Raw genomic sequence first — 20752 nt, 5'->3', positions numbered from 1 at the left:
CAGAATCACTTCTTGAGCTTAGCTCCAGGTACTATTTTCTAGCTCTCAAGTTATTGTGGATCAGGCCTAGGATAGCTGAAATTCTAGATTATTACTGTGAAGTTAAGTACTGTTTTTAATTTATTAATGTTCATTTTTTTGGTGTAACTTTGCTCTGGGCTAAGACCTAGAGAAAGAACTTCACTCTGTTCCAAGAAGTGTACAACTTAGAAAAATGTTGTCTTTTGAATTTTGACTGCCCCACTTCTCTGAACAAACCAGATCCACAGATCAGACTTGTAAATGATCTGTTTTCTAAGGTATCTTCTAACAGAAGGTGTCTCGGGGGAGCCGAGTGGCAGCCCACATTTAGCTGGGAGTGGCAGTTCATCTCCCTGAGTCACATCCCCTTTGTTCACACACAGCAACTTTGGAACAGACTTGGAATTTAAACTTACACTTCTCTGCTCTCGTTTAATCAGTTTGATTTATTTTATCATCAGTTTTATTAATTATATTTTGTGTGTCTGATATATTTCTAATATGTGTTGGGAAACTGAAATTTCTCGAGTAGACTTGCTTTGGAAGACTTTACAGTCTTGATAGGAAAACTACTAAATAAAAAAAATTATGCAATATGGTGATCTGGAAAGAAATGGCAGCATACATAGGTCACTGAAATTTCATTGAGTTTATATTTAATTGTTTATGAGTAGGGAAGGAAACGATTGGAATATATTTAACTTCTTTTGCAGAGAGAGGCACTAAAATAGTTTAATATTTTTTCAGAACTGTATACTACATGGTAATATTTCTTGAAGGCAGCTTGCTGAAGAAAAATCAGATCAGGCTTTTTGAATTGCCAGACCCAGAATATATTAAAAAAAAATTCTTTGACCAAAAAAGGGGGGGGGGGAGCCTGCTGGATCCACCCCCAGGAATCCCTAGTGATAACAAACTCCTTGCTTACAACTTGTCACTGTGTAACTGTCATTGGGGTTCAAAGAAAAGCCAGTATATCAAGAACTGTGTGGCATTAACTAACTAGGCCTTGATAAAATGCTGTTGCACATTTGCAACGGGCCAGAAATAGAAAGTTAAAGGTTTTAATTTCTTCTGTGTTCCATTAATTAGATGCTTTAAAAAGCTGCCTAATTGTGTAAGGTGTGGTAGTGGGAAGGTGGTGGGTGGCTACGGCAGGCCTAGGGAGCCATAGGCTTAGAATGTTAGGTTCTTCAGAGATTTTTCTTTTCTGATCCTTTCACTTTGCAAATGAGGGAAGTGAAACGCCTTACTTAGGTTCGCATAGAAGCAGAAGCAGGATTCCAGTCCAGGCCTTCTAATTTTCCAGCATACTGTTCTGTGGCTTCCATCCGTGCGTTGTTTACCATGCCTCTACTTTTCATAAATGAAATCTCAGTTTCTGAGGGCTGGAAAGGACCTTAGAGATGATGCAGGGAAACTTTCTACCCAGGGAAGAAATCCTTCTACACCATTCCGGACAGGCAGTAGAGGTTACCTGTTTAGTTAGCAAAAACCCACTGCCTAAATTAAAAGAGAAGATAGTTTCACCTGGATTTCCTATTTTAAAGCTATACACTTTGTTTTTCTTCCCCTATAAAACAGCGATTGAAAATCAGACCTGAATGTTTTTCATTAGCCTGTTTATCTCCACTTAAGTCATGCTTGTCAATCACGACAAGACAGCTAATTTGTTAAAAGAATTAGTTCATACCTAACCTAGAACTTTGAAAAGATAATGCCATATGTGGAGTAAGCTAGCTCTTTAACAGGTGGGAGGGAAGTGGTGATAAATGCTATGTTCAGCTTAAAGTGCTTTATAATATGCTTAATAAGATGAGGTGATGGTGAGCTAGAGAGTATCAAAAGAGTCCTGAGAACATTTTAAAGGCACAGACAAAAGCCAAATAGGCAAGTTGTTTTGTATTTTTTCTGGTGCATTTGTGAATGCTTTTGTCATTGTTTAGACTAGGTTCATTTACACAGAAGTGAGTTTGGTGTTCAAAACCAACATTATTTTGGTAATTATTAATTACATACACCAAAAAAGGGATTTTTTTTTTTAGGTCCATTTTTTTGGACGTCATGTTGTTCAGCATGCCAATCATTTAATGCCCTTGGCAGTAAGTGCTTCAGCTTTTATTTTACTTTTCCTCTTTTAGAACTGCTTGAAAGGTAGTAATAGGTAAACATTTAAGATTATTAGCTTGAGGTTTTTTTTATCTTTTAAGCAAAGCACAAATAAATATTTTCCAATAAGTTATACAGAAATGTTTTCAGTTTCTTAAAATCACAGATACTTTTTTTCTGGAAGAATTTGCCATACCTAGAAATGGAGAAGTTGGCTCCAGTATTAATTTTTCTCTTTATCTTACCAGAAAATTAAAGTGAAAATGCTGTTGGCAGTCTTTTGTTGTCTTGACTTCAGCACAGTAGAGAATGCTATATACAATGAAAATGAGGCTAAGTTTTTAATATTCTGGAATTTCATGACCCCCAGCACTTCTTGATGTGCAGCCAAGGTAATAATTAAGGTAATCAGATGTTTTAGTCATTAGCAGGTGTGGCCTGGCTCTGAAAGAAATCTCTTATCCTAGCTTCATTCCAGTGCCCTTTTCAGTCGTTTACTCTAAAACATTTATTATTTAGTTGCTATTCTGATTCTTAATTGACCAGTGAATTTTTGCATAAAAGTTCATTATACAAAGTTTTCCTTGATAAGATAATATGCCAGGTTACAGTGTAACGAAAGAAACCAGCTGTTAGACTTCACATTGGTGCTGGGTGGAGGAGAGACAGAAGGAGACAGACCTGCAGTAAGAGGGTGGGCGAGAGATGTGGTTGCATCCTTACAATTTTGTCGTCAAGGAAACTTGGGGTAGGAACCTCACTGAAGATAGTCACTTATTTGGGGCATCCAGCTATTGAGTGGTAGGACAGGACTGGCTACCAGTCCACACTCCAAATGCTGTGCTGTTTTCCTGTTCTTTTCTTGCTTATTGAGGCCCGGTCTCATAACAGTAATGACATAACTAATTTTTGTAACCATTCTCTTTCATCTGGCAGTATAATTTTTAACTATTAATGTAAAGTCAGTATCTCATTCTAGAAGTTCTTACAGAGCTTTAGGAAGATAGGCACGTCAATTACCCACCCTGATGAGACACTCTTTGTGTACGTACCTAAACTGTTTACCTGTGTTATTCCTGGCAAGTAGGAGTAATTTAACCCTAACAGAAGTGGATGGAATGTAGTTTTAAGGTAGGTAGCATTCATAGCATAGCATCTTCAAGTCTTTTAAAAGAAGTGCGTGGATCATAACGGAGTTCCTATGGGCAGACAGGTGGAGGTATCCCCCCATGGGTTATTTAGTAGATGAGAAAACTGGATGTTACATCTTTATTTGGTTCCCTAGTGAGACATGACGTGACGTAAGACTGCCAGCTTCTTTTTAATATTTTCCCTTTTCTTAAAATCAGGTTCCCCTCTCAGAACTCCCATGACCCACAGCCATTCTTTTGGCCCTGTAATTGCTTCTTGATTCTAAACAGCCATGTTCCGTGAGTTCCTAGAAAAAAGACAAAGAAAACACCAACCCTGTCCGGGGTTGCCTTGCAGTCAGTGCCACATTTACTAAAATGGTCCGATCTGTGACCATGCCCTTTTTGGACTGGGCCCACATTCAAGAGTGTTTGTTGCAAATGCTATCTTGATACGTGTCCTCACTGGCAGTCTTGTTTTTTAAGCCTCCCTTTACAAGTTGATTCACAGTGGGGGAGAGCCATGTTCAAAAACTTTCTGATAGCCTGAATTTTCTTGTCTTTCATCTCTTTGCTTCTATATTTATGTTCTTTGCATCTCTTCTTCCTTGAGCTTGCACCTTCTGCATAGTTGACTCTATTATATCATCTTTGGGGCTGCAAATAAAAGTTGGAAGATTTTAAAGTTAAAGTTCCCAGAATAATGTTGTCGCCCACACTGCACATATGTCACATTTTGAGTTTACTAGTTAAGCCTGTAAATATGTGCTTTATATACAGTATGTGCAGTGTGATGACTTAGGTTGCCATGAGAACCTAAAAATTTTAGGCTTAAATGGTTCAGTAACAGACTTGTTTTTTCTTTTATTGTCTTAGAGGAAAGCTAGTTTTTTCTTTTATCTAATATGCTTTTTACAAGTTGATATTTTAGGCGGTGGCCATTCTCATGTATTTCCTCTTGCTTACAGGATGGGTAACTGCTTTGTTTGCCTGTTATCAGTCTCCTTCATTCCAATCTTTCATGCTCTAGTTTTTTCCTCTGTACCTTTCTCCTGTTACTCTTTGCTGCAGGATAAGATTAGAAGTAGGAAACTGAAAGCTTTTCCTTTCTTAAAAAGTGCACCTGGTAAGAAAGGAACTATCTAGTGGGGTATCCCTAAGCACACCTAAGGAATTCTTCTCCCATGTAAGCCCCCTGAGATGAGCTGTAGTGGAAAAATTTGCTTGAAAGTTTTTTTTTTGTGGTTTTTTTTTTAAAGCATTGAAAAGTTAGTCTGTTATCTGAAAACAATTCAGGTTCAGTTTGAATTGGAATTATTTTGAACAATTTCTTGGCCAGGGTAACTTGTTTATTCTTGGTTGGGTTTCGTCATGAAGATTCCCTTCTTTTTGGACTAGAAGTGTAAGAGGAGATAACAGGATGTTAGAGAGGAACAGACTGTATATTGTTCAGTCTTGGGTTCTTAAACCTATGTTGGGCGATGGACCCACTTCCCTATAAATATAAATAAATAAGTACATAAATACAATTTACATATAAATGTAAAATCTTGCACATAATATAAGGGAGTTTATGGGATCCATGAAATACTTGATCTGCTCCAGTACCATTTTCACTTGAGGAAACAGGTCCAGAGAGGAGAAATAACTTGCCAAAGGCTATACTGTGTGTTCATAGCTGTTTTGATTTTGAGGTTATACTTTGAGTAATCAGCCTTGTTATACAATTGTGGTATTTTACATTGTGTTCTTTATTTTTACTTAGTTGCCTTCACATACCGTAAATAACCTTAATAAAGTACATAACAGGTCATTAAAGCTCTGATATTACCCAAAAACGTAGCATATCAATTCACAATAAGCAACTCTTTGGGAAATCAAAGTTGCAATAACAGGGCTGCTCAGAAAAATTAAATATATAAGCCACTATACACAGTTATGAGGTTTTTAATCAATTTTGAACACTTGCATGCCTGTGTTTTGTGGGACATGAAAATGCCTCTGCTGTAAGAATCCTGCAGTGTGGACAGGGCTCTGCCTGCACTAGGTGGTCTGTAATAGGTAGTAGGGTTGAAAGGTCAAGTTTGCTTTCATTAAGCACCCTTTCTTAGTACTGCATTACCTACAAGGGGCCAAGAGAAAATTTCAAGATTTCAAGTGGTTAATTTGCTGGTAAAATGTATTAAAGTAGGTAATTATGGTGGGCCAATTATATGTTAAGAATTTGAATGGTTTTCTTATGTTTCAGGGAAAGGCTGCTGTTAAGGGGCTGCCTAGTAGATCTGTGTGTTTGTGCCCCATAAGCACACATACACCTGGCAGCTCAGTGATGGAAAAGAGCTGAGCAGTGCTCTTTTCTCCGGAGCCCCCCTCGTGGCTGGGTGACTTAGTGTCTTGTAGTTGAGGCTCCCAGAGTATAACAGCGCCAACACTTTTAGTTCCACCATTTTGTTTCCTTGTGGCAGGTGTGTTTGTTTTTCTTTTAATGGTGGTGTAAAATTTCCTCAAAAGGCTAGGCAGAGATTTCTGAGATGGAAGAATGTTTTCCTGAAAGTGTTACGAGAGATGTTAGAGTGGATGCTGAGTTATGGTCTCGGTTTATTTTTTATCTTTCTTTAGAATATATTTTTCCTGAAGTCAGCAAAAACTAATTTTGCTTCCATAAGCAGTGTGGTATTAATTTCATACAACTGTGAAACATTTTAACTTTAAGTTACTTTACATTTTAAATGACAGACTCAAGGAATTTCAGGAATGGAGGGACTTTAGAAATAATGTGGTCCAGACCCTAAATCCTGACGTTTAAGCTCACTGCAGGTGCCCTTACTTAGTGAGAGTGCTGGCAGGTGGGACCCCTGGAAGGTCCTGGCCTGTCTGGCCTCAGTCTCTCCCATTACTTCGCATAGCATTTATAGTTTGTACCCCATACTTTAGCTCTAGTTATATACTACCAGTGTTTATTATCTTATGTTATTCTTATCCAAGAACTAGATTATAAGTATTGGAGGTCAGTGATGGCGTGGCTTATGTTTGTTTCACAGCCTGTACAATACTGAAGAAAAATATACACTGTGCAGTAAGTACTTGGTTGGTTACTTATGAGCTAAAGCACAGAATCATTTAAGTCAGTTGGCAGTGCATTTCTCATTTTGGAGGGTCTACTCTGCTTAGAAATTAAGGTTTTCATATATTTCACATTGAGATGAATCTGAGTGAATTATTCTAAGCAAAGTAATTTTTGGAATATAAATATTTGGCTTCTGATTATGTAAGCCAGCATCCTGGGAAATACGTTTAAAATCCCATATTAGAATTTTTAAACACTTGTACCAACCAGAAAAAATAAAAAAGACCCCAAAATACAGTCTGAGCGTTGGGATGAGACCTTCATTCTGAAAACAGCAAAGGGCCAGTGCCGGTTAGGACCATTCACACAGATGGGGAATAACATTGTGTGTGTGTTAAACTCCAGAATTTAAATGATAAATTTAGCTTAATGGCTACTGCCGATCTGCTAAGAATCTGACCTAGTAAAGTTTTGACAGTGTCTTATCTGTTTCCCGTGGCTGAGGGATTCTTGCTGTGACTGAAATAATTGGGAAGGTCCTGGACTGGAATAGAATCTCTCAAACCTTTCTCCAAGTACCAGCCTGTGTGTTGCTGGGTTTGGTCTGGAGCATGTGAACAGCGTGCATGTGTGTGAGACAACCGGGCTTTCACGAATGGCCCCCTTCAGCAACCATGTATGGGTAAAGCTGGTCCGGCCCCTGCTCCTCCCTCTCTGAGCGCGGCCGAGCGGAATCTGTTCTGCTGAAGCTGCTGTTCCACTTTTCAGCTTTCTATATTTGTACAGCAACAGCAGGAGCAGCCCACTAGCGAGGCTGTGTGGCTGCCCTGTGCACCCGTACTGGTTCTGGGCTGCTCAGGGCTCTGTTCTTACGTGGGTCCATCTGTCTGTCTGTGTACATTTCTGTGGAGGACTGAGGTTTTCGAGTTAAAGAGGTGACCTGTTTGTTTTGTTTTGTTTTGTTTGTCAGTTATGAATTGTAGAGAATGGTTTAGAGTTTCCGGGATGGGGTGAGGAGGCAAGATTTATATTTAACAAAACTTGTTCTAGAAAAAGGATGCCCAACTGGTAAATACAGTGTCAGAAATGGTCTTTGGGGTCTCTTAGAAACTTAATCTCATTAGTGTTTTTTTCCCTTCTGTTTTTTACTGGTCACGAAGATCAGTTCTTAGAGGTGGAAATTACTTCCTTTCCTGGCACACAAATTTGCTGATATAAATTTGAGTAAAGAGGCTGAGACACCTTTACCCTTTTAAGAAATTATTTTGTACACAACTTTTTGGAGGAGGGTGCGGTAGGGGCCTGGCTGTTTGCTGGGAAAGGAATTGTGGGAAATGCTCTTGTTGGCTTTGGGCTTTGCAGTGGCCAGTGCTCTGTGTGCACTGATTCAGAGTGCTTTGTAAAGTTTGGCCTTAGAGGGCTTGCAGTGTGTTTTGGTGTCATGTCTATTTAAGGAATAGTAGGGGACATGACATGTAGACAGATTTCAGGCTAATTCCAAATAGTATTCGGTCTGTTACTATGTTTTTAAAGGATATTTTCATTTGTTATGAGATATTCTGATTAGACAGAAATGAATCTCTCGCTCTTGATCAACTTCAGTCTAAATTCAATTTTATTTCTTTGTTTTACACTTTTATTCCCCTCCCCCACCCCCATGAGTCATAAGCATGCAGAGTTGGGAATAGAACTTGTCAGCTGAGTAGGGATGAGACAGTTCTCTGCACATATTTGTGACTGTGGCCGATGAGGAGAGAAAAGGACTTTGAATGCTGGAGAAACACATTCACTGAGGCAGCTTCTTCCTGTGGCTGTGTAGTAGGGTTCCAAGCAACCATTTGCTGATGTATTCTGACTCTGAGTACTTAGGAATCTATTCTACCACTCTCCCATTGTTGGCTTCTGTTGTGTGTGTGTGTTTAGGGCCTAAGACCTGGTGCTGAGTCTCTCATGGATCCTGCATACTTAATGACTTTCTAAAATTCTGTTAAGTGTGGCATTAAATAGGCTTCACCTTCCCCTTCTTGGCAACTCTTAGTGCCCGTGTCATTTTACCATCCTACTGTTTTCCCATTTATACCATGAATCATTGTACACCCTCTGTAGGGGCTGTCATTGGAGATTAAACTCAGTGGCAGCTCGTTGATTTTTACAGCTCAGCCTCAGTACAGGATACTGGGACTGGCACATCTATTCCAGCTTTCCTTTTCTTGCTCTTTTAAAGAAATTTACAGTTTCCCTGGTCTCATTTTATTAGTTTATATTTTTTCATTAAATGCATTTCAAAGCTTCAAATCCTTTTTTGGTATGATGAGGGTAATAAGTAAATGATTATAAATAAATAAGTGCTCTTAGAACAGGTAGTTCGGTGTTTCATAATGAATGTTACACTTACACTGGAGCTAACACACCTCATTGGAGGTCGAAGGCCTGTCAGCCAGTCATTCCCTTCTTACTTCCCTCGCCCTCCTTCTAATAGGAAATATTTCTGTATTATCTTAGGTACTCCCGTTTTGAAGAGAAGTAATCATCTTGTCAAAGAATAAGACTTTTTGGGACTCACCCTGTCTCACCATAGGCACCAGCCTTTGACCGTGGAGTAATAATGAGATGGAAACACTTTCATGTGCCAGGCCCTGCTCTAAATGCTGTACATATGTAAATCCTTTAATCGAAACAAACACCCTATGAGGTACATACTATTACTATAACCATTTTCCAGAGGAGGAAAGTGGTATGAAGAAGGCCAACAATTTACCCAAAGTTACTTGGCTAGTTACTGGGCAAAACTGGGATTAGAACACAATGGTGTGACTCCAGAGTCTGAGTGGAGGCTATATTGTAGTGAATATTTGTCTATTATTTTATTAACACATTCGAATATTATTTGGGATTATTGAATCATGAATTAGTCTAACCCAGTTTCATTTTAAGTCAGTTTTGCAGTCCACTGTCAAGTAATTCTTTTATTGATGATAAAGAGCTGCAAGGCAAATAACAAATCCATGGAGTATCCTCCAGATTCCTAGTTTATCTCTGCTAATGCCAGACGTTTGTTGAAGATATTAAAAGCCGAATTAATTTTAGCGTCTCTATTTTATTTATTTATTTATTTTTATTGGGGAATATTGGGGAACAGTGTGTTTCTCCAGGGCCCATCAGCTCCAGGTCGTTGTCCTTCAGGCTAGTTGTGGAGGGCGCAGCTCACTGGCCCATGTGGGAATCGAACTGGCAACCCTGTTATTCAGAGGTCGCGCTCTAACCAACTGAGCCATCCGGCTGCCCAGCTTCTCTGACTCGTGTTCCCTCACTTCACATCCTCAAGAGATGCCCTCACAGGGGAAGCATGGGAAGGGAGGACTGGCAAGTTTTGCCTAATCCATTAACTATGATTCATGTGAGTGTAACAAGGTAACTGAGATCTGTTCAAAAGAAATGATGATGGGAGAATTACTGGTAGGCTGAGTAATTTCAGTAGAGGGTAGCAAAATGTTATTCTGTCTTAGGCAATGTGATTGAATAGCACAAAAGTTTGATTTAGAAAGGGAAATAAGAATCAGCTCTCCTGAGATATTTCAGTCTCTGTCACATTGAAGGCAGATTGTCCTTTGCCATATATGCTTTCCCTTGGATGTATGCTGTCCTGTGTTTTTTGTTTCTGTGTAAGTCATGTCTTCTGAACGAGACTATAAGCTCATTAAGGACAGGGTTTGGGCCTCTTGTACCTTCTGGGTTTATAATAAGTGAATGTTCTCTACATGCGGTTTTGATTGATAGAGCTCCCATTTTATAAAGAGCTTGTTTTGTAAAAATGAAATCAAAGCACTGACAAGTTTAATTTTGTGGAACAGTGGGATTTTTTATTTTTTTTTAGGAATGAATTGAAGGAGGTGATGGAGATCATATAAATGGGTATTTAAATGTGAGAAGCACTTTTAGAAGCACAATTTGAGCGTGATGAAAGCATGATAATTGAAGTAACTTTTTAAAAAAGTGACAGCATTAAAGAGAGATTTAGAATTTGCCCTAGGGTTGCGCATCCTTTGGGATGAATCAAGCTATGTCAGAATACTCCCTGATTGGCTGAAGCAGAGGTGTAATTTTTGTACTTTCTGGCAGATACTCTATTTCAGGAACCATCTCCATAGAAAAAAATCTTTTCTGGTTTTGTAGGATTATGACATTAAGAACAGAAAGAAATTGTATAAAGTTTCCTGCTTTTCAACAAAACAGGATAAACCTCCTGAGAAAAGGCCATATGGAAGCCTCCTGCTTGAGTGCCCATGTGTTTGGGGTGAGGTTGGGGCAGATGGTCCAGGCAGGGTTCTTGGCTGCTGAGTGAAGGGCTTCGGAGATGATAGAAGTTAGATGCTCGGTGCTGGGGAAGGAAGGGCTGTGTGTTGTGTGTATTGGGCATGTGTGCCTACGAGGTGAAGTGAGCTCGGTGAAGGGACACTAACGTGTTGGGTAGTGTAAGGGGTAAGATAAAGGAAGAGGGGAGGAGATGCTGCCCCGGAATGATACCTGCAATTTGATCTTAACATCCCCCTGAGATTAGGGAGAGGGAGACAAGCGATGGTATGAGAAACAAGATTCCAGATCCCTAGCCTCTTCCGTTCCCTAGAGCCTTCAGGTAAGATAACTGCAGGACTGTCAGGTTTTTCTCTTTAAGCTTGAATTTGTTTTGATTCTTTTTTGAGCTATTAGGCCAAAAGCTGTATTTATAGAACTTATTTTGGCATATTATCTCACCGTGTCCCTTTGCCTTCCTTCCTGGAATCCAGCTAATGGTGCTCTCTGCCTGGCAGGAAAGGTTGATTGAAGAAAATGTACACATAGATATACAGCTGAGTGATTGAAAATAGCTCCAAACTTTGAAAATAGGCCAGTTGTAAGGTTTGCAGTCCAAGCTGCATGAACATCAGTTGAGTTGCTAGGGTAACTTCAAATGGTGTAATGTAGTTACCCAGCTGACATGTGGTGTATTGCTGGTTCACCTGGACAGTGGCTGTTTCCACATAAAAGTTCCAGGCAAAGCAGGAAAAAAAACCAAAGTGTTTGTTTGGGTAGAGCATGAGTTGGGAATTTACTTTGTCCCTCATAGTTTCTTCAAGAGTTTTCTTTTAAAAAAAGTTTCTGTAGACTAGGTAACACATCCATATGTGAACAATTCAGCCAGTATTTCACATCTGCAACCTTGTTAGCAGGTTTTTCTTTATCCTTCCAGAGATGTTCTGTTTAAATACAAGCTACATGTAGTTCCTTTCTTATTATATAAATATACCCTCCTGTTCGATCCTTAGTGGTTGCAACTGCCTTTACTCTCTTTACTAGCACAGAGTGTTCTCTTGTGTAGCTATACTATAATGTATTTAACCAGCACCCAAGTGATGGGCATGTATGTGTCGAGTTTTTGCTGTTATAAACAATGTTCTTATGAATGCCCCTTGGCATACCCTGTGTACATCAGATACAAATTTATTTGAAGGCTATATTTCTAGAACAGGAATTACTGGATTCAAAGGGCATATGTAGTTTTCAATATTGGTAAGATATTTAAGATCCTCTTTTATACTTCGCAAGTGATATTACCCATTGAAGAATATTACTCGTGATCAGAAAAGCCTCGATGCAATGGCAGTCTAACTGCCACTCCAGATAGTTCCTAAAATGACCTGAAATGGAAGATTTAAGAAACCATCTCAACATAAGCTTCATTATCAAACCTAGCAGCCATTATTGCCAGAGAAGAGGAAAGTTACCTAGAGCTGGCAGGAGCAGCCCCTACTTTTTTATTTTATTTGAATTTGGTGATGGCAGTTGAATCTTCAAGTCTCTCTCTTACTCTCAAAATGTTAGTTTTACCCATTTATGGTCTCTACCAATCAGAAAAACCTTTGTGGTCCATGGCTCATTCAGTCCTTTACTCTTAAAACTATTCAGATGGATATCATGAGACCATTTAGTCATCAAAATTAGCCTTTAAATTCCAAGTAGACCTTACAGCTAATGTTTAATAATCACCTCAGAAAATAAAAGCAAAGTAATATTTTAAGCCCCCCCCCCAAAAAAAAAACAACGCATTTTACCAGATAGTGTGCTGTGACTCCAGAAAATACAAGTCTCACTGAGGCTGGTTGTGGAACCTGGGTCACTTAATTCGTTCTTTTCACTTTAGTTCCCTCATCTGAAAATGGGAGTGAAAATGCCAAAGAATCTCCTTTGAGCAGTTAGAAAAATAATTACAAAGTCATTTCCAGGAGGTTATGTATTATAGAAATGATTCTTCAGAGACATCAAGATTATAAGGTAATTTTAAAAGTAACTGACAGTGTTTTAGAAAAAAATTAGTCACATTCTGCCTACATGGTACTAACATATGGTGTAGCCCTGATGAGCTGCACAAGTGGGCTGAAATCAAAATGCAGTTGGAGAGAGGAGCAGTAGTGACTCACTAGCTGAAACAGATTTGGCCTTATGGCAGGGCAATGATACGAAGGCGGAACTGGTGGTCTTAGAACATGCCAGATTTGAGCAAGTGATACATGAATATTATGGCAAAGTAGAATGACTGAGCCCTCGTGTGTGGATTAGGTGCATTGTCCGGTGTCTCAGTCCCTGTAGGTAAGGTCCCCTCTGTGTTTTCAGAGCCCCCACTTCTTTCAAACAATGGGGAACCTTTGCTGCTTCTGACTTCTGTGCATGGTTCCCTGTGTCTATGAAAAGATAAGCCACTAGGCAGATATTTGACTTCGATATGCCTGAACATTGGGGTCACATTAGGAAGATACATAGAAGAGTTAGCAATTCTCTCCAGAGAGCTGTACAATAGCTTAGCTACCATATGTAAATTGCTACTGCTGCATCCAGCAGTTTGTTGCCCAGTTCTGACAATGCTGCCAAGGAAACTGGAGGAGCTAAAACAGAATGAAATTCCTACACTCCACCCCCAGCCCCCAGTAGAGAGCTATTTGAGAACTACTTTGAGGGTATAGGCATTTTAGAAGGAAGTAGGATAAGGGATTTTTTTAAAATGTGTTTTGCATTCCCTATCTGCCTCACCTGAACACCTCCAAAAATGGGATGCCGCTCAGGTGAAATGACCTGTTTAGGTGTGTATATAGTCATAAGGAAAGATCATCTGACTAAACAGGAGATGAGATAGATGATGGCATATCAGAGAAACGAAGGAGAACAAAGAGGCAACGAGCGCATCCACCCCCATCCAGCTTTAGTGTACCGCTTTTTTTGTAGCAATTTCAGAGGATTTAATAATTACGATGGCTTTGTAAAATAGGTGTTAACGTTTATTGGTTGTGACATATAAGAAGGATGCTGTTGGCAAAGTCAGACTTTAGGCCAGTTCTGACGCTGATTCTTAAATATGGGCTGCTTATAAGAAAATGTTTGTAATTGTTAAGTGAAAAAAGTAGGTTATGCAATAGAATATACAGTATATCTAATTTGATAATGTGTTTTTGAGAGTGTATGCATCTTAATATATGCATAGATTTAAAGTTTTGTAGGAATTAACCCAAAATGTGATTTTATGTAAAAATGAATAAACGGGTAAATTTTTTAAGTTGAAAAAGTAGAATAATTAAAGGGGAATAAGAACTAATAAATCTACTTCTATTGAAAAAGGTGGCTACTGTGGAGCATTTGAGATCTTTCTCCCCAGCATATGTCATCAGTTTGGCTCAAATAAACGCTTATAAAAATTAAAGGGGGGGGGCTGCTTACAATGTTGCTTTTACCCTAATATCCACACATTAAAGGGGAAAAATACATTTTTTACTAAAAAGTACAAATACTTATATGTAGATATCTTAATTTAAATAGTAATGGAAATTTTATAAATTGAGTAAACTAGGGAATTCCAGTTCAGCAATTGAAGGCCTGATATGTTGTCTTTATTCCAGGTTTCCTGGGATATAAACAGAAAAGGAGGAAGGACTTGTTACTTAGTCACAAAATGCTAGCATTGATATTTATTAACAAAAATTTAGAAATGAGGTTTACACATAGTTTCTTCCAGGTGTATCTCATATATGGTAGGGATTGAACTAGACCTTGGATTACTTTTAAAACAGTTTGGAGAAAACTGATGTTTTTAGATGATTTAATGATAGTCTGGGTTACTCTAGTCCTATCGTCTAGTTTTATAGATGAGGAAGCTGAGGCCCAGAAAAGTGACTCACTGAAGATCACACATGGCACCAGGTCTGGCGTTTGTCTAACACACTGCCTGTTTTGTTACCTTGCAGCAGAGAGAGTCCAAGGGGGAGACCATTCTAGCAGTGGTCATGAGTCCCTTAGAGAATCAGATGAAGGCTTTGGGTTCTCTCCTCAGGAAACCTCCAGTGTCCATCTTCACACAGTTTAGCAAAAAAATATGGGGTCCATAGATCATCCATTTCCCGAAAACCCACCTGTGGACTTTAAAGAGATCTATCTGATGGTCTCAGACTGAGAAACATGATGGAAAGGTTTTAAAATAGTTGCCACATTGCACAACAATACTGAACTGTGCACTTAAAAATGGTTAAGATGGTGAATTTTACGTGTGTTTTTTTTACCAGTTTCTTTTAAAAGCTGGGGAAAAATTGTTGACACCAAAGAAGGGATGAGCATACTGGCTGGTAGAGAAGGAGATGAGATTGAGATCTGTTTATAAACTCTTCTAGGATCAGGGAGAGGACAAACATAGATGACTCAGTCAGTAAAGAGTTAGAAGCCGCAAACTTAAGCCTGAATAATGGAAATAGTCGCAGAGCAAGTGTCACAATTTTTTCTTTCTTTGTACACTCCACAGAGAAAGTGTTCAGTTCTATCCCTGCTGACCAGGACAAGCCAGAGCCGAGCCTGGTGCAGTATAGGACTTGGGCTGTCCCACACCGAGCAGGTATTACAGTGGAAGGAGTTTTTCTGGGAGTGATGGGACTGGAAGGGAATTTACTCTGTGCTTCAGTGTATTTGTTTAATCCACCTAGTCACCCCCATTTTACAGATGAGCAGAAAACAGTTAGTGGTTAAATAGTTTCTCTGTGGTCATTCAGTAGTGGGTCCACCTATTTGTTGCTGATTTTACAAATTTTATTTCATTTAATGCACTAGCCTTGAGGTAGATTCTACCCTATTAGTTGTGATATGTGTGCCCAGGATCCTGGATTAGAATCTGGTGGTAACTGTCACTTCCCCACTACAGCTTCCCAAGGAAGATAGATTGACTACTCCAGGCAAACGACTGGATTTTAGCACCAGTCCCTGGTGGATTTTTGCATTGGGATAAGCCAGGCTAGCCTGGAAAGCTTCCCAGTTGATCGTTTTATCTGGTTACTTGGCTTTCCAGGGTATAGGAGTGGGAGGACATGCAGTTTTCCAAAGTGGGAAGCCCAGCCTTCTTATTGAGCAGGCCATGTGGTACCCCATTTCCCTGAAAATAAGACCTAGCCAGACAGTCAGCTCTAATGCGTTTTTGGAGCAAAAATTAATATAAGACCTGGTATTATATTATACCTGGTCTTATAATAAAATGAGACTCAGTATTATATCATATGATGTGATACCCGGTCTTATAGTAAAATAAGACCAGGTCTTACATTAATTTTTGCTCCAAAAGATTAGAGGTGATTGTCCAGCTAGGTCTTATTTTCGGGGAAACACAGTAGGAGGAAAAGAAGGAAGGAAGGGCATTGAAAGTGGTCTAAACGTTAACAGACGGTTTAAAAAGAGCAGTTTCCCCAAGACATTTTTATTTGTCTCTTTCTCTTCCAGTTAGAAACTTGTACAGTGGCTTGATTGAATTCTGGGCATCCATTTGGTTCCTTTCAGATATGTAGTTAAGTCTTTTTTTATAGGTGAGGAAAGTGACACTTAGAGATGTTAATTAACTTGCTTAGAGTCACACATCTGAGTAACAGCAGGAAGTTTTCACTACTCTTTTTTTGGGGGGAGGGGGTGTTTTTTTGTTTTTGTTTTCCCCTTCTTCTGCCCCCCCCACCCCCCAAGGCAGCTGGTAGCTGGTCACTGGTCGCGGGTCGGCAGCTCTCGCCGGCTGCCATCTCCTCACAATGGCTGCCGGCCGCTCTTCGCAGCACACAGCGCATGGCAGCCCAATCTCCGGCTGCTCACAGCAGCCCAGCTCCAGGGAGAGCTGTTGTTCACAGTATTAGCTGTAGAGGGTGCAGCTCACTGGCCCATGTGGGAATCAAACTGGCGACCTCGGCATTTGGAGCCCAGCGCTCCAACTGCCTGAGCCACCTGGCCGGCCCTTCACTACTCTTAATCGCGTCTCGGCCAACAGTTGAGACTTTGGACATTTACCTACTTAACAAGTTGCCTTAGAAAAACAGTCAGACTCAACTTTCTGGCCCTCATCGTTTAAGTAGCCTTTTCTATGGTTTGTGTGCATGATCTTGCTTGTACAGTTTTTAACCTGAGTCAGCCTTTTATCCAAGGGTTAAAATGTCTGACCTTATATTACAGCCCCTTCATTGCCTGGATTCAGGTGCTCTTGAGAGTTCATTTCTTGTGTCTTTTTCCTCATCTGTAAATAAGGATAGGTTAGGTATGAGGATTAAATAGAAAGCACCCAAAACATCACATGGAATGCAGTAAAAGCTCAGAAAATGTTAGCTCTTATAATAGTTATTATCACTTTGTAAATGTCTGGACATTTTCCCCTACTTTCAGGTGATAAGGTTTACAAATTTTAAATACCATATTCCATTAATTCGAGGATACACATATTACCACTGATGGAATCTTAAGTTCCTTGGTTTGTGGTAATCTGTTAGATTCTATAAGGCAGAAAAATCTGTTCAAAAAACTGTTCATCTCAAAGCTGGATATAAAATCTGTAAAGTATTTTTTTTTAAACTTTTATTTACATTTGTTTTTCCAGGACCCGTCAACTCCAAGTCAAGTAGTTGTCTTCAATCTAGTTGTGGAGGGCGCAGTTCACACTGGCCCATGCGGGGATCGAACCAGCAACCCTGGTGTCATGAGCATCGTGCTCTAACCAGCTGAGCTAACTGGCCACCCTTAAATCTGTAAATTATTTTTTTGAATTCCAGGCCTGTTTTCATATTTCCCAGGAGACCTAGGGTTAGGGGTACCCTGAGGGCAAGGATGGGTAAACAGGTGGGACCTACCTGGCCCTCCTCTATCTTCAACCTGAATAGCTTCACTTTTATGTTTAGGGGTAAAACACTTCTGCTTTTAAAAATGTTTGAAAACCCTAATCTGCTTAGTTATTCAATTCTTCATTAGTTCCTGCTTTATATCAGCATAGTTTTTCAAGGTGTTGAGGGCACTTGCTAACAGTTGTTAGTAAGGTAACTCTTAGTGAACCTTAAGAGAATGGTTTTACTAGAGGGGGAAGGGATTGGGACGAGGGCAGAGTGAGTAAAGGGGGTCAAATATATGGTACTGGATTGGAAACTAGACTTTTGGTGGTGAGCACACAATAGAGTATACAGATACCTGTCGTGTCCAGCGCAACACGGGCAGTGAGGGTACGAGAAGGGGCGGCTTTGGGTTAAGTTTTAAGAAAGAAACATACAGATACTTAATGCAGTTTAAATCTCAGAAGGCCAGGGGTCTCACAGTTCTGAAAGACTGGAGCCCAGAATAAAGCCGACTGGAGGTTTTTATTGATAAGTATACAAGGGAGTAGCAGTATTTTTGGCATGGTCTGTGAGACTCACTTATCACGTTATGGAAACAACCCAAACCAATTATGTTGATCTTCAAACAGCCAGAGCAGAAAGTCCTTGAGGTGAGGTATGCAACTCTTTTAAGGGACATATATCACATGTTGAAATGGTTTCACAGAGCTGAGCTGAGAGAGTTTAATCTTATCACTCTCAAGACTTTTCTCCCAATTAGGTGAGAGGGAAAACCAGAGTCAGCAGCCGGTTTTCTCAGGCAGGGGGAAGGGGAGACGAGGCCCCTTCCCAAGTGTTTCTAAGGCAGCTCATCGCGGGTCTCCATGGGGTTCCGCCTGGCTTGAGTTGTGTGTCCCCCGCCCCCCGTGGGGGATCTTACTCGTCATTGGCCGCAAACCCTCTTTTGGAGACTAAATAGAGAGAAATATACAGTCCCAGAGATGCACAGTCTCACAGACTATTCTTTCCTTAAGGAAAGACACGGGGGGGGGGGGGGGGGGGAGCAGTCTGCTAGGCTGTTGTGTGACAACAGATACCGAATTATATTGTTGTACACTTGAAATTTATATAATGTTATTAATCAACGTTACCTCAATAAAATTTTTTTTTTTTTAAAGAGTGAGTTTTGCTAATGAGGCCAAAGCCCTGGGTTCAAGCTTTATGTAGGTCATGGAGCATGACTGACTGTACCTACTACTAGCCCCTGTATCTGTGGTTTGTGATTCAGTGCAGATTGTGTAAGAGCTGCTGATGGTGAGTGAGTCAGTGGCCGTCTTCTGAGAAGGACAGTGTTTTGTCACTTATTCAACATATAGGCTCCATAGGCCAGCAGAAAACTGAGAAATGAAAAAGGTTCATTACCTTGCCTACGCTAAGGAAGGTGTGCAGGAGATCTGAGAGCTTCTGTATCATTCTTGAGAGGTGATGCTGTTCATTTATTCTTGCATCTTTGAAAAGTGTCAAGATCATATATAAGTTCCAAGATGTAGCCCAAAACCAAATACAAATTCTTTCCAGGTTATCTTTCTTTGGGGAAATCGTGAGATAGGTGGTTTGCCTTTTCAGAATCTCCTGTACCACTGACTCACCAAGTACAATTTAAAACTTCAAAGGAGGTCATATTTGGACCACCTTAACGTATCCCAAGCAGATAATACTGCTTGCTTCCCTCAGAGCTAGGCTAGCTTGCCCTTCATCCTCCTCTGTTGTCTCCCCTCACCTTTCTGGTGCTCCCTTGCCCCCTTAACTCTTTTTTTTTTTTTTTCAATTTTGTACCGGGAACAGTGTGTTTCTCCAGGACCCATCAGCTCCAAGTCGTTGTCTTCAGTCTAGTTGTGGAGGGCACGGCTCACTGGCCCATGTGGGAATCAAACCGGCAGCCCTGTTCAGAGCTCGCGCTCTAACCAACTGAGCCATCTGGCCGCCCCCTCCGTCTTAACTCTTCTCACCCCTCTTTGGAACCACCTTTATGCCTCTCTGCATGGTGATTGCGAAAGGTAGAGGTAATGTTAATGGCAACAGACTTCTGTGGGGCTCCAGGGAGGTACCGGCTTCCTCTCCTCACAGAGCTTAATGCCTTTTATGTGGCTCCTCACAGAAATTGAAAGGCGTAAAAAACTCAAATCTTTTAGTTTCCATTTAGCATTCCTCTGTCCCCAAAGCATTTGTTTTCTTACAGACTAGGCAACAGAATGTAGGAAAAGCAAAACTGGGAAAACAGCTTTTAAAGAAAATGCACTCCTGTATTAGGCTTCCCACTGTCCTCCCTCAAGTGACCAGGGCCTGTGTGGGCGAAAACAGTGTTGATCCTTTTTTGTTTGTTTACCTTTAAAAGTCTTTGGGTGACTTAGGAGTAGGGTGATTAATATCTTATATATTTGTTTTAAAGAATTCATTTTTCTCTTTCTCTTGGTCAAGTGTTCCTCAGCGCCATGGGTGCTGCTGTGTTCTCTGGGACCTAGAGACGTGTCCCTCACCCTTAACAACCAGGCCACCCCCCCCCCACCCCCCCCCCCACCCCCCGCTTTGCTTTCTGTATCCCGGAAATTGCCCAACTAGCATGCACTTTGAGTCTGGTCTCACAGCGTCACAGAACAGCAGTGTTTCTCAACGGTTCATGCATGTTCTGTGCACCATTTTTTGGAAGGAAACATTGGTCTTTTCTTTGCCTTTTACACCACCTGCAATAAAACTGACAGGTAGAAATTTAATTTGCTTTCTACCCTCCAAGGCAATACTACTCCAGAGCCCTCTCAAGATACCTGCCTCAGTAACAGTGTGTACCTCCTAGATGATGGTCACATTTCTCCAGACAGATGGACAGACCGTAGGCTCTGCGTTAGAATCTGCTGTGGACTTTATTTTAGCATCTAAATCCTTAAGAGTAGTTCCTACCTTAGATGGTGATGATGATACAGGACTGAATGAGGGATTGTGAATTTAGTAAATGATTTTCTGCCAGTCAGGAAGCATCTTTGTCTTCTGGGAGGGTAGGTAGAGTGTCATAGGCTCTCACAGTGAGCTCTGGTTCTGGCTTTGTCCTTCATGGTAGTTCTTACACTTTCCAGTGTAGGCCTTGTCCTTAGTGACTTTGAGTAGTTCTCCTTCTATAGCCAGGGCCAGACAGAAGTACAACTGGCAGGGGTTTTAGACGAAGTTTGTAGGCAGTTGGGCGGCTTTACAGAATCAATCTTAACTTGCAAGATTGTTTGATAATGTTTAAAAATAAAACAAATTGGTTTTGTGGTTCCTCT

The 20752-nt window shown here is 40.4% G+C and overlaps 1 protein-coding gene across 33 annotated transcripts in view; it reads left to right on the top strand.

The window, feature by feature from the left end:
* The window catches only part of CELF1 (CUGBP Elav-like family member 1), a 66711-nt gene that overhangs the window by 12154 nt on the left and 33805 nt on the right, over positions 1-20752 (top strand). The gene's annotated exons all lie outside the window — the stretch shown is intronic.

This window comes from Rhinolophus sinicus, chromosome 14 (genome assembly GCF_057876585.1).
Source record: "Rhinolophus sinicus isolate RSI-liver-muscle chromosome 14, RSI-T2T, whole genome shotgun sequence".
Taxonomy (NCBI): Eukaryota; Metazoa; Chordata; class Mammalia; order Chiroptera; family Rhinolophidae; genus Rhinolophus; species Rhinolophus sinicus.
The sequence above is the reverse complement of the archived record's forward strand: the minus strand, read 5'-3'. Positions and strand labels throughout refer to the sequence as shown.